Source organism: Ricinus communis, chromosome 4 (genome assembly GCF_019578655.1).
Source record: "Ricinus communis isolate WT05 ecotype wild-type chromosome 4, ASM1957865v1, whole genome shotgun sequence".
NCBI classification, from domain to species: domain Eukaryota; kingdom Viridiplantae; phylum Streptophyta; class Magnoliopsida; order Malpighiales; family Euphorbiaceae; genus Ricinus; species Ricinus communis.
Genome location: NC_063259.1, coordinates 10182743 through 10201999, shown reverse-complemented (window position 1 = coordinate 10201999; position 19257 = coordinate 10182743).

Genomic DNA, 19257 nt, shown 5'->3' with positions numbered 1-19257 from the left:
GTTATTATCTCATGCTCACAAATATGCCATTCTTGCGAGGTTGTTTTTCAAAGTCACAAATATACCCCTCTTTTGGGGTTGTTTTCTCACACACACAAATATACCCCTCTTACGAGGTTGTCGTCTCATATTCACTTATATATCTGTCTTATAAGATTTTTTTCTATACTAAAATATGCACCCCTCTAACGGGGTTATTTTCTCATATTCATAAACATACCCCTTTTACGAAGTTATTTTTTTTAAATTTAGAAAAATACCCCTCCTACGGGGTTATTTTCGCATATTTATAAGTTTATCCCCTCCTACATGGTTATTTTCTCACACTCATAAATATACCTCTCTTTCTTAGTTGTTTTCTCATATTGACAATTATAAACCTTTTACAGGATTGTGCTCATATTTCAAATATATGCTTCCTTTGAGGTTGTTCGCTCAAACTTACAAATATATGCCTCTTACGGGATTGTTTTCTTAAAGTTACAAATAATACCTCACTTATGGGGTTGTTTTCTCACGCTCACAAATGTACCCTCTTCTACGATGGTTTTCTCATACTTACAAATATACCCCTCTTACAGGGATGTTTTCTCATATTCACTAATATACTCCTTTATATGATTGTTTTCTCACATTTAAAAATATACCTCTCCTCCTGGGTTGTTTTCTCATAGGGACATAATAGAACTCCTACGAGGTTATTTTCTTATATTTACAAATATACCCCGCTTGTAGGATTGTTCTTTTATATTCACAAATATATCCTTCTTAAGGGGTTGCTTTCTAATAGTCACTAATTTAGCCCTTTTACGTGTTTGTTTTCTCATGCTCACAAATATACCCCTATTTTGGGATTGCTATCTTATAGCCAGAAATACATCCCTCTTTTAGATTTGTTTTATCACACTCACAAATATACCCGTTAAAAGGATGTTTTCTCATATTCACCAATATACTCCTTTACATTGTTGTTTTCTCATATTTGAAATATATCGCTCATATGGGATTATTTTCTCATAAATACAAATATACCACTCTTCCGAGGTTATTTTCTCATATTTACAAATATACCCCTCTTACGGGATTGTTTCTTATTATCACTAATATATCCCTTTTATAGAATTATTTTCTCATATTTATAAGTATACCCTTCCTACCGGGTTGTTTCTGAAGGAAACATAAATATACTCCTCTTACGAGGTTGTTTTTCCATATTCACTAATATACCTCTCTTACGGTGTTGTTTTCATATACTCATAAATATACTCCTCTTATGAGGTTGTTTTCTAATATTCATAAATATATTTCTCTTACGGGGTTATTTTCTCACACATACAAATATACTCCCCTTACGGGGTTGTCTCATTTTCATAAATATATGCCTTTATGGGGATATTTTCTCATATGGACAAATACACCCCTCTTATTTTTCATATTTATAAATTTAATCGTCTTACGTGGCTATTTTCTCATACTCATAAATATACCTTCCCTATTTAGTTATTATTTTATTTATAAATACACTCTTTTTACGGGGTTCTTTTCTAACATTCACTAATATACCCCTTTTACATATTTATTTTCTCATTCTCACAAATATACCCCTCTTTTGGGATTGTCATCTCATATTCAAAAATACACCCCTCTTCTAGGATTGTTTTGTTACATTTACAAATATACCCCTCTTATGGGGTTATCTTCTCATATTCATTGATATACCCCTTTTAGAGGGTTGTCTTCTCATATTCACCAATAATACCCTTTTAGATGGTTATTTTTTCATATTTAAAAATATACCTCTCTTACAAGGTTGTTTTCTCATATTCACAAATGTATCCCTCTTACGTAGTTGTTTTCTTAGACTCATAGATACACCCCTCTTATGGGGTTATTTTCTCATAGTCACAAATACAACCCTCTTCTCAGATTATTTCTCACACTCACAAATATACCCTTTTTACGAGGTTATTTTCTCATCTTTACAAGTATACCTCTCTTATGGGTTTATTTTTTTATATTCATTAATATACCCCTTTTACGGGATTATTTTCTCATACTTAAAAATATATCCCTCCTACAAGGTTATTTTCTCATAGTCGCAAATACAACCCTCTTCTCGGGTTATTTTCTCACTCACAATTATACCCCTCTTACTAAAATTGTTTCTCATATTTGTAAATATATCACTCCTGGGTGGTTATTTTCTCACACCCATGAATATTACCTTTCTTACGGAGTTATTTTTTCAAATTCATAAATGTACCCTTTTAACAGGGTTGTTGTCCTATATTTATAAGTATATCTTTCCTATGGTCTTGTTTTCACATAATTATAAATATACCCCTCTTACAAAAATGTTTTTCTAACATTTGCTAATGTACACCTCTTACATGCTTATTTTCTCATGCTGACAGATATATCCCTCTTGCGAGGTTATTTTCTCATGGTCACAAATACATCCCTCTTTTGGAGTTATTTTCTCACACTTACGGATATACTACTCTTACAAGGTTGTCTTCTCATATTCACTAATATACCCCTCTTATAGGGTTTCTTTCTCATACTCACAAATATACCTCTCTCTTACGGGGTTGTTTTCTCATATTCATAAATATATTCTTTTTACGTCGTAATTTTTTCATATTTAGAAAGATATCCCTATTATAGGATTGTTTTCTCATATTTATAATTTTATCATACTATGTGATTATTGTCTCACACTCATAAATATACCTCTCTTACATAGTTGTTTTCTCGTATTGACAATTATACAACTTTTACGAGATTGTTTTTCATATTTACAAATATATCATTCCTTCAGGATTATTTTCTCAAACTCACAAATACACACCTCTTACAGGATTGTTTTCTCATAGTCACAAATATACTCCACATAAAGGGTTATTTTCTCACACTCACGTATGTACCCTCTTACAAGGATATTTTCTCATATTCACTAATATACCCCATTTATGGGATTGTTTTCTCATATTTAAAAGTATACCCTTCTTACGGGATTGTCTTCTCAAACTCACTAATATACTCCTCTTATAGTGTTGTTTTCACATACTCACAAATAAACCCCTCTTACTGAGTTGTTTTCTCATATTCATAAATGTACCTCTTTTATGGGGTTCTTTTCTTATATTTTTAGAAAGATACACATCTTACGAGGTTGTTTTCTCATACTCACAAATACACCACTCTTCTCGGATTATTTTCTCACACTCATAAATATACACCTCTTACGAGGTTGTTTTCTTATAGTCACAAATACACCTTATTCTAGGGTTATTTTCTCATACTAACAAATATACCTCATCATACAGGGTTGTTTTCTCATATTCATAAATATACCCCTCTTACGTGGTTGTCTTCTAACCTTCCCTAATATACCCATTTTACCTAGTAATTTTCTAATGCTCACAGACATACCCCTCTTATGGGATGTTTTCTCATAATCACAAATACACTCCTTTTCTCGGGTTGTTTTCTCACACCCACAACTGCACCCCTCTTACAGGGATGTTTTCTCATAATCATTACTATAAACCTTTACGTGGTTGTTTTCTCATATTTAAAAATATATTCTTCTTACGGGCTTGTTTTCTCATAGACATAAATATACCACTCTTACAAGATTATTTTCTCATATTCACAAATATACCCCACTTTTTGGGTTGCTCACCCTCATAAATATACCTTCTTATGTAATTAATTTCTCCTATTGACATTTATACATCTTTTATAGGGTAGTTTTCTTATATTTATAAATATATTCTTCTTAAGGGCTTATTTTCTTATAGACATAAATATACTACTCTTACAAGATTATTTTTTCATATTCACAAATATACCCCACTTCTAGGGTTGTTTTCTCATATTCACAAAACTATCCCTCTTACGCGGTTGTTTTTTCTAACATTCACTAATATACCCCTCTTATATATTTATTTTCTCAAACTCACAAATATACCTCGCTTTCGGGATTGTTATCTCATAGTCACAAATACACCTCTTCTAGGATTGTTTTGTTACATTCACAAATATACCCCTCTTACAGAGTCATTTTCTTATACTCACAAATATACTCCTCTTATAGGGTTGTTTTCTCATATTCATAAATATACCCTTTTTACGAAGTTATTTTCTCAAATTCAGAAAGATACCCCCTCTTACGGGGTGGTTTTCATAAATATACCCCTTTTACGAGGTTATTTTCTCAAATTCATAAAGATACCCCTCTTATGGGGTGGTTTTTTCTCATACTTATAATTTTACCCCTCCTACATCGTTCTTTTCTCACCCTCATAAATATACCTTCTTATGTAATTATTTTCTCCTATTGACATTTATATATCTTTTATAGTATAGTTTTCTCATATTTATAAATATACCCTTTCTTCGGGGTAGTTTTCTCAAACTCCTAAACATACGCCTCTTACGAGATTGTTTTCCTAGAGCCACAAATATACCCCACTTATGGGGTTGTTTTCTCACACTCACAAATGTACCATCATTGGGGATGTTTTCTCATATTCACTAATATACCCTTTTTATGGGGTTTTATTCTCATATTTAAAAAATACCCCTCCTATTATCTCATCATATTCATAAATATATCCCTTTTACGGAGTTATTTTCTCACATTCAAAAAGATTCTCCTCATACGGGGTTATTTTCTCATTGTTACAAATATGCCCCTCTCGGGTTATTTTCTCACACTCACAAATATACCACTCTTACGATGTTATTTTCTCATAATCACAAATACACCCCTCTTCTACGATTATTTTCTCACTCACAAATTTACCCCTCTTACGGGGTTATTCTCTAATATTTACTAATATATCCCTCTTATGTGGTTGTATTCTCATGCTCACAAATGCACCCCCTTTGTAGGTTGTTGTCTCACAGTCACAAATACACCCCTCTTTTTAGGTTGTTTTCTCTTTGACAAATATACCTCTCTTACAAGGATGTTTTCTCATATTCACTAATGTATAATTTTATGTGGTTATTTTCTCAGATTTAACAATATTACCCCTCCTGTGGGAATGTTTTCTTATATACACAAATATACTACTCTTATGGGATTATTTTCTCTTAGTCACAAACATACTTCATTTAAGCAGTTATTTCCTCACACTCACAAATATACCCCTCTTAGGGGGTTATTTTCTCACACTCGCAAATATACCCCACTTAGGGGGTCGTTTTCTCAGACTTACAAATATGCCCCTCTTTTGGGTTGTTTTCTCACACTCATTAATACACCCCTCTTACAGGGATGCTTTTTCATATTCACTAATATACCATTTTACATGGTTGTTTTCTTATATTTAAAAACATACTGCTCTTACGAGGTTGTTTTCTCATAGACACAAATATACCACTCTTAAGATGTTGTTTTCTCATATTCAAAAATATACCCCTCTTATGGGGTTATTTTCTTATATTCACAAATATATCCCTCTTATGGGGTTTTTTCTCTAACATTGACTAATATACCCATCTTACGTGTTTATTTTCTCATACTCACAAATATACCCCTCTTTAAGGGTTGTTATCTCATAGTGACAAATACATCCCTCTTCTAGGATTGTTTTATCACACTCACAAATATACACCTCTTACAAGGATGTTTACTCATATTCACTTGTAACACCCGGAATTTTTATATATTTAATAATGAGTTTTTATTTAAGTTAATTTTAGCTTCATTATTATTGGGTTTAATTTGAAATGATTTAATGAAAATTTAATATTAATCAAATAAATGAGTTATTTTCTATACCCAATTAGTTTGAAATTTTAAGAAATTATTCAAGTAAATTATTTGAGAAATGATTATATTTTGGTTATTCAAATTTTTCCAAATGCATATTTATATAAGTAAAATTATATATTGGAAAATTTTGGAAGAAATTATAAAGGATGTTTTAATAAAAGAATTTTGAGAAAATTGGTATTATAATTGATTAGTAGTATTAAATTTTAAGTTGGAATTTGATTATTTAATTTAATTGTGTGTTAGGACTAAATTGGATAAGGAAAAGTTCAGGGGTCAAATGTCGATATTGAAAGGAATGGGATCGAGGAGAGAGAAAGTAGATCGGGAGAGAGAGAGAGAGGGTGATGGCCGGGAAGAAGAAGAGGAGGAAGGGTTGGCGGCTTCTGGTGGCCGTCGGAGTTAGCGTGGAAGCGGCGGAGAACGACGGCTTTGGCGGCCTCGGTGGTGTTGGCGGCCGAGTCGAGTGGCGATCGGCTCCTCTCGGCAAGAGCTCTCTTTTAGCAGCAGCGGCAACGCCTATGGTGGCCGGAGACGGAAGATCCGGTGGAGAGAGAAAGTAGGGGGCAGCCGCATTTTTCAGCTTTTTCAGCGAGCTCCGGCGGAGGATGGACGATCGGAGGACGTATCCCGACTCTCCTCAACTCAAGCGTCGAAATGGCACCGGTTTGGTGGCGATCGGGCTCCGTTTGCAAATCGACGGCCGTGATCGTCCGCAAATCTCTCCGGACGATCGAGTGTCAGATCAGAAAATCGAAAGCGGGGATCGTCGTCTGCGCGTCGTTGTGAGTCCGATGGTGTGTTCAGATCGTCGATCGGACTTCGGCGGCCGAAGGCGAGTCGACCGAGCGTCTCGGTAATTTTCTTTGGCCCGTTAATTTTAGAAATTCTTGGTTATTTGTGTTTATTGGATTATATTGAGTATTTGATGTTATTTGTGAGTCAAAAATAATTGTTTGTCAGTTTGCCTGCCATAGTCGTGTTTTTGTGCTGTGTGGCGGAGTCGGGAAATAGTGAAGTTTGGGGACCCGACTCCTATTGTTTGAATCGTTAAGTATTTGAAGTGTTCTTCTGGCAGGTCCTGGACCCGTTTTTACGGGGGGTAATGTTCGTGTTGTAGGGGAGGTTCTGCCGGATTTTCGGTAGAATTCTCCCGAGTCGAGATTCTTAGACAGTCAGTCCTAGGAGTCTAGACCTAGGATTAATGATCGATTGTCTCAGCGTAATGATAAATTATTTTCCGTGATTAGATGATCTGTCTGTTCGGCTCGCTCCAACTGAGGCACCGGAGCAGAGCTAGGAGGTCGCCCAATTCTGTGAGTTAAAGTCATTTAATCATTACACTATTGCTAAGTCTGATTTTAATATGCTATTTTGGAAGTTTATGTTTAACATGGTTACTAATATCTCAACGTAATTAATTTTACTGGATTATTAATTATTGAAGATAATATAAATATTATTATTAGTAATGTTATAATAATATCAAATATTATCAGTTTTCCACATGAGTTGCATGATGTCTTACTTTAAAATTGTTAATCGTTATTTTGATATAGTTGAATGACTTCTTTAGACAATAATATTTATTAAATGTGGTGATTGGGATTTGGGAAATGTGGCTTGTAGAACATGCCGCCTGATGGGTTACATCAGGACTGCGTGCGTACCGGTAATAATCATGGACATGTAATAAGATATTTATGGGTTTGCCCTGGTCGAGTATGGCTCTCTGGGCTGATTTGAGTAAATTTTCGGAGGTAAGGTTCCTAGTCGAGCATTGCTCTCTAGGCGCCGGCTTATTTGGATACTTAAGTGACCAGACTGGAGGTAAGGTCCCTGGTCGAGCATTGCTCTCAGGGCGCCAGTCTTATTGGATTAAGAGAGCCGAATGGCTACTAGATTTCTTATTTGGATACTTAAGTGACCAGACTGGAGGTAAGGTCCCTGGTCAAGCATTGCTCTCGGGGCGCCAGTCTTATTGGATTAAGAGAGCCGAATGGCTACTAGATTTTGGGGTTTAGGGTTCTACCGAGCCACTCGTCCCGTAAAAGTAAAAATATATTTTTATTTATTTCATTTATTTATTTATTATGGTATTGATTATAATATGGATTGCATTTACGTGCATGGTTGATATATTGATTCGAATGATTAATATTTTATGTGAAGGAAATAGTAGGGTATGATTATAGTATGGTTTGATATACTGATTTGAATAATCTATGTTTTCTGAGAAGAAGCAATAGTCCCTAGATTATTTGATTTTAACTCACTCTCAAGACTGACAGTCTCCATTTATGTTTTTTTTTTCAGATTCGTGACTGTTAGTCCTCTCGCGACTCTTATTCAGTAACCCGACTCCTTCATCATCGGGTGATGTATTTGATTTGGTATGTAAATTGGTAAATCTTAGATTCTCCGCAGTAGTAATAGTAGATGTATCAGTTGTAAATTTTCTGAGTTTCAGGTCTCGCCTAGTTTTTCTGGCAGACCGAAGTATTTATGTAAAATGTAGCATTTAAGATAATTTGTGGCTTTAATAATATTAATTTGAGATGAGATTTGTTTAAATCAGTGAGTGTCAGGCTTACTACGGGTTTCGGTGGCCTTAAGCCTACCCATTCCCTAGTGCCGGTCACGGGCCCACGGGTGGGGTCGTGACATCACTAATATACCCTTTACCTAGTTGTTGTCTCATATTTAAAAATATATCCCTCCTACGGGGTTTTTTTCTCATAGGTACAAATGTACCATAGTTATGGAGTTGTTTTCTCATATTCACAAATATACCCATTTTACAGTGTTATTTTTTCATATTCAGAAAGATACCCTCTCACAAGGTTGTTTTCTCATAGTCACAAATACACCTCTCTTCTATGGTTATTTTCTTATACTCATAACTATGCCCTTCTTATAGGGTTGTTTCCTTATATTTACTAATATACCCATCTTACAGGATTATTTTCTCATATTTATAAATATACCCTTCTTACAAGGTTATTTTCTAATATTTACTAATATACCCCTCTTACGTGGTTGTATTCTCATGCTCACAAATGTACCCTTCTTGCATGTTGTTTTCTCATAGAAACAAATACACCCCTCTACTAGGGTTGTTTTCTAACTCTCACAAATATACTCCTCTTACAAGATTATCTCATATTCACTAATGCAACCCTTTATGTGGTTATTTTCTCATATTTAAAAATATACCTCTCCTACGGGGTTCTTCTCTCATATACACAAATAGACTACTCTTACTGGGTTATTTTCTCATGTTCACAAATATACTCCTCTTACGAGGTTATTTTCTCATATTCACAAATATACTCCTCTTACGAGGTTGTTTTTACATATTAACTAATATACCTTTTTACGTGATTATCCTCATATATTTAAAACGATTCCCCTCTTATGAGGTTGTTTTCTCAAGAAAATATAAATATACTCCTCTTACGGGATTGATTTTTTATATTCACTAAAATACTCCTCTTACGGTGTTGGTTTCTCAAATTCACAAATATACCCCTCGTACGAGATTGTTTTCTAATATTCACTGATACACCCCTCTTATATGGTTATTTTCTCAGGCTCATAAATTTACCTCTCTTGCGGAGTTATTTATTACAATCATAAATACACCCCTCTTCTTAGATTGTTTTCTCACACTCATAAATATACTCCTCCTACTAGGTTGTCTTCTCATATTCACTAGTATACCCCTTTTATATGGTTGTTTTCTTATATTTATAAATATACCCTTCCTATGAGGTTGTTTTCTCACACTTATATATATACCTCTCTTACATGGTTGTTTTCTCACACTAACAAATATACCCCATTATGATGTTGTTTTCTCATATTCAAAAACATATATCTTTACGGGGATATTTTCTTATATTAGCATATATACTCCTCTTATGGGGTTGTTTTCTTATATTTATAAATTTACCCGTCCTACGTGATTGTTGTTTCACACTCATAAATATATCTTTGCTACGTAATTATTTTTGTATTTATAAATACATCCATTTTACAGGGTTGTTTTCTCATATTTATAAATATACCCCTCCTACGAGGTTATTTTCTCATACTCACAAATTTACTCCTCTTATAAAATTATTTTCTCATAGTCATAAATATGCCCCATTTAGGGGGTTGTTTTCTCATACTCATAGATATATCCCTCTTACGGGGATGTCTTCTCATATTCATTAATATACCCCTTTTATATGGTTGTTTTCTCATATTTAAAAATATATCCTTCCTACGGGGATATTTTCTCATAGACAAATATACCCCTCTTATGAGATTATTTTTTCATATTCACAAATATACCTCTTTTACGAGATTGTATTTTCAAACTCACAAATATACGCCTCCTAAATGGTTGTTTTCTCACACTCATAAATATACCTCTCTTATGAAGTTATTTTCTTACACTAACAAATACACCCCTCTAACAGGGTTGTTTTCTCATATTTATAAATATATACCTTTACAGGAGTATTTTCTCATATTGACAGATATACTCCTCTTACTGGATTTTTTTTCTCATGTTTTAAATTTATTCATCCTACGTAATTATTTTCTCACACTCTTAAATATACCTTCCCTAAATAGTTCTTTTTGTTCACAAATATATCAGTACAAGAAGAATATAGTGCATTGTGATAAAAATAATTGTGATTGATTAAATTTTGTAACTATAAATATCTTTTTTGTGACAAAATAGAATTTCCATATAAAAATAAAAGATTAGGGAAGTTGTAATAAAAATATTTTGTTGTACAATATGGGATTACATGTATATAATGACAAAATATATTGTCATAAAATTTTATCAAAACAACATGGTGCCAATTTAAGTTAATTAATATGATAAGACTATTTCATCACTAGAAACTTTGTCATGACATTTAAGCGTATAAAATGCAATGACAAAAATATTAGTCACAATAAGTTATTCCTTCCCATCTTCCTCCCCCTCCCCCCCTCCCCCCAGGTCACCTTCCTCTCCTCCCTCACCTCCCTTTCTTTTTCCACCACTGTTGCCACCTTCCAGCCGCCGGAAAATTCTTCTTCTTCTTCCCCTCCTTCGCCTTCGCCTCCTGCTTCCTATCCCTTGCTGCCAACGTAGAGCTTGGAGAAAGGAAGCTGTCATAGTGCAACAACCGTTTGCCGCCCTTTTTCTACAAATTTGATGCCGAAAGTGAGCTCCCCACCATTGAAAGCCTCCAAGCCGAGCTCCCCAGTCGTTTTTCCTCCGCCGAAGGCAAAAAATTTCGGTCTTGATCTAGTGGCTTCCTGCGAGTTTTCGGCAAAAGCATTTGTATTTTCAAACTTCCCGCAACATAAGCTTCATGTAGGCTCTTCCAAATTCGAAATCCGACACCGTTAGTGGTACCGGCTTTCGGACCTTGGTGTTTTCCGGACACTCAGAATTTCAGATTTTCGGCTTAGTATAATTGTTTGGACCTTAAAAAAATTATTTTATAATTTTAGAAAATATTATTACTATTAATTGTCAATTATAAATAATTTAATTTAATTAGATTTAATTAATTATAACTTAGTTATAAATATTATAAATTAATTAGTGTGATTAATTATTGTTCTGATTTGTGATAGATGTGATTGTGTATATTTAATTAAATACCAGCAAATTTCTTGTGGGTTGGTTGAGAATTAAATGTTTATGCTGGACAGATAAATAATTTTGTGGTTTGAATTGCATTGCAGAGTCGGAAAAAAATAATGCAGTTTTAGTGGCCCGACTCCCGTTAAATAATTGTGAAATATTTGAATTGTTTCTAACAGGTTCTGGATCCATTTTATGGGGGTAAATGTCCATATTTAAAGGAGGTTTTATCGAATTTTCGGTAGAATTTTCTAGTCATAATTTTTTAGGCAGTCTAATCTTGGATTCTATACCTAGGAAAAATGAAGAATATCTTATTAATTGAGTTATTTTCGTGAATAGATAATCCATTCGTCCAGTCAACTCTACCCGAGGCATAGGAGCAGACTGTAGTGCGCGGCAGAACTGTGAGTTAAAGTCATATAATTAACTGCTTTCATGTCATGTCTAAATTAAATGCATTGTTAATTGATTAATAATTATTATTGATCATTATTAGCATTATTATTAGTAATTCTATTTGATAAAAAATTATTACGATTATTATTATTAGCATTATTATTATTAGTTTTATTTTCGTTATTATGGATATCATTATTAATATTATTATCATTAATTTTCCATCATATTTATTGTTATTTTAATATTATTATTATTATTATTATTATTATTATTATTATTACACATAGTTTTCATGTTTGCTATACTCGAGGCTATTCAACTTTAATTCTTAATATGTTATTGAATAATTTGATTGTCAGAGTATGACCTAAAGATAAAGAGTTGTCAGATGATCTGTGTTAATTTATATATCACAATTAATGGCATACAATTAAACTAAAGGCATTTTTTAACTCTAATGCTACGAGTAGTTGGGTATTATTAAGGAATAATCCATACCGCTAGAGATTAATACCATAGAATGTAAACACAAATTTAAGAAAAATCATAAAGCGAGTTTATAATGATGAGGTTCTCATTACATATGTTACTAAACTTTGTCCATAGTCGATGTTTGATCAAGAATTAAATATTGATCGTTAGATATGAATCAAACGCTCGAGACTATCATAATGTGTTATCTCTTAGTTGTAAAGTAAACAATCTGTCTCATAAGGTTGATGAATAGGAATTTGGAGATAAGCATATGGGTGCTTGTTATAAGAACAAGTTCATTAAACACGACCCTACTGAGTAGTCCATATGCAATTTTTCCTAAATATCTATAGATAATACTCTTGTGACAATCATGTAATAGGTGATTGTTAGACTTTAGATAACAGTATATTATCTTATATGAGGACACTATATTTTGATATTATCTTATGTTCTATCCTTAGAGCGCTAAAGGAATAGTTAATAGGTATAGTAAGAGTCATATGAAGATAATAAGTTATCAATAAAGAATTCATTACCCAAGATAATATGTCATGGGACCTTATCCTAATGATTCTTGATATGCTTTAACATGGAAATCCTTGGCCAAGGTTGTTTGGATGAAGATTATGAAAAGTGTTTCATAGATCTTATTCAAGATGTTATATACAATTATCAAGAACAAATATGATTGATTCAATTACAGAGTTGACAGTTGCATCCATACTCTATGAATCACTTGGGATAGAAGTATAATGAAAGGATTGAATTACATAGTGAGATTGTTCACTATAAAGGTTGATTAAAGCACTATCCTTCCTCACATTTAGGTGGTCATGATGTATTGCTAAATGAATCTTTGCACAAAGGCTGAGTAAAGAAAACTTAATAAATTACATACTTAATCAAAATGTTGATTAGTAATGTAATTATAAGTATCAATTCAAATAGAATAAATAAGTGTATATGAAGGGGTTAGTCGAACTATGATAATATTCATAATATTATATGTTGTGCACATATAGATAAAGAGAAAACTGAAAAATCCTTTATCATGAGTCTACCAAGACTTATAAATCCATAAAGAGTTAGAACATACAGTTTACTTTTTAGGATTGAGATCTATAGAAATAGATACTTCAAACTGCACTAATGCTCTAAATTTCAAGTATATAGATATATATGTTAAAGGAGTTTAACATGGAAGAATCATAGAAAGATTCTTGGCAATGTCTCATGACATATCTCTTTCCAAAGATATATGCCATAAACACTCATTGAGAAAGAGGTTATTAATATAATGATTTATGCGAAAGCATAATATTCTATTATATATATATGTCATGTTATGTACTAGACTTTATGCTTATTCTAGATGTGGATTCTGAATCATATAGAATAAACTTACAGGATAGATTCAATTCATTTTTATAAGGAAAGCATGAGTTTTGGATAGAGTTCTAAAAGGATCATTCTTACAACTTGAGCTCAATTCATTTAATTATATTTGAGGCAATGTATGAAAGATATTTGGATCTTAATATTCTTTTTCAAGAATAAGGTATAGTTTTTAAGTATTATTGATCTAAAGAGTTAGATAGACAATAGAGCCATTTTAAAGAACCAAGGTCTTATCTGCATCCAAAATATTGTGTTGAAGCGTTACTAATAAATGACTTATTAGTAGAATATAAAAATAAAACAAATACCCATTAAGGATAACAGAGTTGATCCTCTAACAAAGTCGTTTGACATAGCAAGAACATGATCATCATAAGAAAGAGTTCTATACTGGATACCATGATAATTGGCTTTAATTATGCGTTAATGCAAGTAGAAGATTGTTAGAGTATGCTCTAAAGACAAAGAGTTGTCAGATGATCTCTGTTAATTTATACATATCACAGTTGATGGCATACAATTATACTAAAGGCATTGTTCGACTCTAATGGTACGACTAGTCGGGTATTATTAAGGAATAATCTAAACCGTTAGAGTTGAATATAATGGAATGTAAACACAAATGTAAGAGAAATTATAAGGCGTGTTTATAATGATGAGGTTCTCATTACATATGTTCCTAAATTTTATTCATAGTCAATGTTCAATCAAGAATTAGATATTGATCATTGGATATTAATCAAACGCTCAGGACTACCATAATATGTTATCTCTTACTTACTTATGAAGTAAGCAATCTGTCTCATTAGGTTGAGGAATAGGGATTCCGATATAAGTATATGGGTGCTTGTTACAAGAACAAATTCATTGAATACGACCCTACTAGGTAGTCCATATGGAATTTGCCCTAAATGTTTATGGACAATACTCTTATGACAATCACAAAAGACGTGATCTTTAGACTTGAGATAATAGTATATTATCTTATATGAGGATTACTATACTTTAATACTATCTTATGTCCTATCCATAGAGTGCTCAAGGGATAGTCACTGGTATTGTAAGAGTCATATGAAGATAATAAGTTATCAATAAAAAATTCATTGTCCAAGGTAATATGTCATGGTACCTTATCTTAATGATTCTTGATATGTTTTAACATGAAAATCCTTGGTCAAGGTTATTTGAACGAAGATTATGAAAAATATTTCATAGATCTTATTCAAGATGTTACATGCAATTATCAAGAACAAATACGATTGCTTCAATTATAGAGTTCACACTTAAATCCATGCTCTATGAGGATACAAGTACAATGAAAGGATTGAATTACATTGTGAGATTGTTCACTGTAAAGGTTAATAAAAGCACTTTATTCCTTCTTCACATTTAGGTGATCATGATGCATTGCTAAATGCCAATCTTAATCTATGAAATATAAATTAAGTTAATTAGAGATTTAACATTAAATGAAAAAGGTTTAATTCATAATTCATTGCCAACATCTTAGAAACCTTTTGGGCCACACACAAATGGGCTTAAAGTTGAGATTAAAATGAGGCTTAATATTAGGCTTAAACTTATATACATTGGGCCTAATTAAAAAGTTAATTAATTTAATATATATTGAGCTATAAAATTTAGCTAGAAGGGCCCATAACTATGCTTATGTATTAATTAAGTTAACTTAGTCTAAACAAACCTAATTAAGGCCCAACTTAAGAGTAAGTAATGTCGTGCTTATTATAGACTAGGTTAAATCCCATGTGTATATATGGAGTATGATAGGCGGCTAGGGTTAATGAAAGATGCCATAAACACTTGATTAATTAAATTAATTAAGATTTAACTCAACTTGGAACTAGCATTCACTCTTCATCATCTCCACTCTCTCTCTTGTGAAGGATTGCTCATAAGATATTCCAACTTTGAAGCTTATACCATTAGAGGCTGGTTATTTAAGTAGCTTTAAAGTGCATCAATCATCCTTGAAGAGTCAAGAATCAACAAAGCAAGAAGCACTCCTTGGAAAAGACGGTAGGCACCCTTTGTAAGCTTTCTCCATCTTTTACTTATTTTTGTGTTATGACTATCTAAATCAATGAGATCTTTGTTGGAAATTAAGAAAAAATTTAAATTGTTTCCATTGCGTCTTTTCTTATATTTTAATTTCAATTCCCAACAGAAAAAATATATAACAACTATTGTTAAAATAAATAAAATTTAAAGTGAGATAATATTAAAACTTACCGTCATCTTCATTATCATCATCCTCGCTATTACTATTATCATCTTCTTTGTCATCAGTATCATTATTACAATAATCAATAATAGTATTATCTTCTTCTTCACTGAAATATCCTTCATCAACGGAATCTTCATCAGTTTTATCTTTTGCTTGAATTAATTTTTGAATTAAAGTAACAATACTACCACTAATTTCATCAAGGATTACATCTTTTCGGAGTAATGATTCTATCTGTTCAACCTCATTGACATCATCTATCTCATATTGTTGATATGGCTCATCATTTAAAACTAAAACTTCTTTTTTTTTTTTTTTTTTTTTTTTTGCAGTTTCCGGAACATCATATATATTCCTTGGACCTACTCTTTGCACATTTTTCCAAGTACCTCCATTTTTTATATCACCAATATAGAAAACTTGTTCTGCTTGAGTGGCTAGTACAAATGGATTAGTTACATACCATTTTCGACTTGTATTAGAACTCACTAATTGACCATATGTCTTCATCCATTTCTTTTGTCACCTACATTCCACCAATCATATTTAAACAAGAACATATGATGCCCATAACAATATTCAAGGTCAATGATGTCTTTGATACATCATAAAAATCAATTTCTTCTAAATTATGTTTTCCTTTAACTACAACACCACTATTTTAAGTACGACGATACTTATTTCATTCAATTGTATGAAATCTGACCCTATTAACTATTATATCAATATATCTTGCAATACGGATATTAGGACCCAACCCCAACACATATAACTGATCTTGTGATCCAAGTGAGCCGTCTATATTTAAGTTTGCCACCTATAAAAATCAAGAATTATATAGTATATATAACCTTTACTAAAAGTAATGATAAGAAGAGCATAATATATTTCTATATTGCTTAAACTTAGTTTCATTATAAAAAAACAACAATTAATAGAAAATAACAATTTACTTACATATTGGTTAAACCAAAATGGAAATTCATTTTCATGTCTTTGTTGCACGTCAATCAAGCTTTGACCTTGAACTTCTTCTTTGTGTAAACTATATATGATAATAACTTGAAAATTATAATAACAAAAATATTGACACTTCTAATAATTTATTAAAATATATTTTTGTAAGAAAAAAAATACTTACTCTAAATAAGATTCTATCTTTAGGCAGTTGTTCAAGATATACAATTGAATTTTCTTGAAATCAGATGAGGATAACACGTTGTACATAGGTGCTCCTAGAGTTCTTACCTTCTATGTGAAAATTGAAAATCCATTATTTATTCCATTTGGGGTCCATCATAATTCCTTTCTAAATGATTATTCTTAGTTTCAACTTCCCAAAAGTACATTGAACAAAAATGAAGACATTCTTTGGTGATATATGTCTCAGCAATGGAAAACTTTTGATGAGCCTTATTGCCTACAAATTCTTTAAAAGTGCACAGATAGATTCATAAGTATTAAAAAAATTAAAAAAGAATGAATATGCATTCTTGAATAATAATAATAATAATAATAATAAAATAAATATAATAGATTTTTTTATTACCTTTCTATGGATTACATCCATCGATAATTAAAAGGTCAACCTAATTCAACTTCATGCGGTAAATAAATTGGTAAATTCACCATGATCCCAAAAAAAGAAGGAGAATATATAATCTCAAGCTTACATAATATTAGAATGATATATATCTCTTTGCCACTTTTTCAACATTGTTTTATCCAATTTTTTTTAACATAAATTCTTGAAAGAAAAACTCAGCTCAGACAACACATTATACAAATTCTTCTTCATATGGCCATGTGTTGTAACTGCAAGCAACCATTGTGGGAATACATGATAATCATGGCTTTTCATACCTGATATTTTGCAATCATTAATATTCACATATCGAGATAGATTTGATGCATATCCATCGGGTAATTTTACTGAATTTAGCCATTCACAAAACCTTTTTCTTTCTGCCAATGATAAAGTGTAAGATGCAGGCAACATTAGAAACTTGTCACCATCTCGTTGCAAGTGTAACACTTTTCTTATACCTATTACTTTTAAATCTATAAGAGTTTTGAAACTGTCCTTTGTTTTTCCATTAATATTCTTCAATGTTCCCAAAATATTTTCGTATTTATTTTTTTTATGTGCATCACATCCAAATTATGGCGCAATTTCAATATTTTCCAATAAGGCAATTCAAAAAATATACTTTTCTTTGCCCAATTCAGCTCTTGTTCAGCACGTTTACGCTTTCCATTAATATATTGCTTTCTGAATCTCATATTTAGAATATTTTCTAACTGTCTTAATATATCATCCCTAGATAACTCTTCAGGTTTTGATTGATACTTCAACTTACAATTAAATTTTTGACTTTTTCTCCATGGATGTTTTTTATCCAAGTAACTACGATGACCCGTGTAACATTGTTTTTTTTTTTTTCCATTCTTTAAAGTAAATGAGCATGTCCACTCTTTGCAAACTGGATATACTAATTTTCCTTTTGTATTCCACTCGGATAAGATTGCATATGCAGAAAAATCATTTATCGTCCATAATAATGCAGCATACATTTAAAATTTATCACCAGTGTAGGCGTTATATGTTTCAACCCTCTTCCTATAATTCTTTCAATTCTTTTATTAGGGGTTACAGATACACATTGATATAATTTCCTAGAGAGTCCTTTCCAAGGATGATCATGGTAAAAAACAAAAAGGCTCTTTCATACATTTCCAAGGTGGCAAATTGTATGGCAATAAAATAATTGGCCACATATTGTAATTACTGCTCTTATTGCCAAATGGATTGAACCCGTCACTCGAATGGCCTAGCCGCACATTACACGGATCTTGAGCAAACTAACTATAATTTTTATCAAATCCTTCCATTCCTTAGCATCAGCTGGATGCCTAATTGTGTCATGCTCATATCTTCAACAATTCTTTGGATATGAATAATCTTTAGAGTCTAGATTTCAAACAAAAATATTTAACCACCTTTTGAGCAATCTTCCTGCTTTTTCCTAAACTTTGGAGCTTTACAAGTAAGATTAAAATATTGATCACGATGTTGGTTCTCCTTCTAATATAATATGCAGTTATTTGCGCATGCATCAATTTTTATATAGTCAAGTCCAAGATCACGCATTAATTTTTTCACCTCGTAAAAAGAATTCAAAAGTGTTTCACCTTCTAAAAGAGCATCCTTGAGCAACTCCAAATTTAGACTGAAAGACTTGATACTAGAGAGGTAACTTGGAGTACATTTTACAACCAGGATAATGTCTCTATATTAGC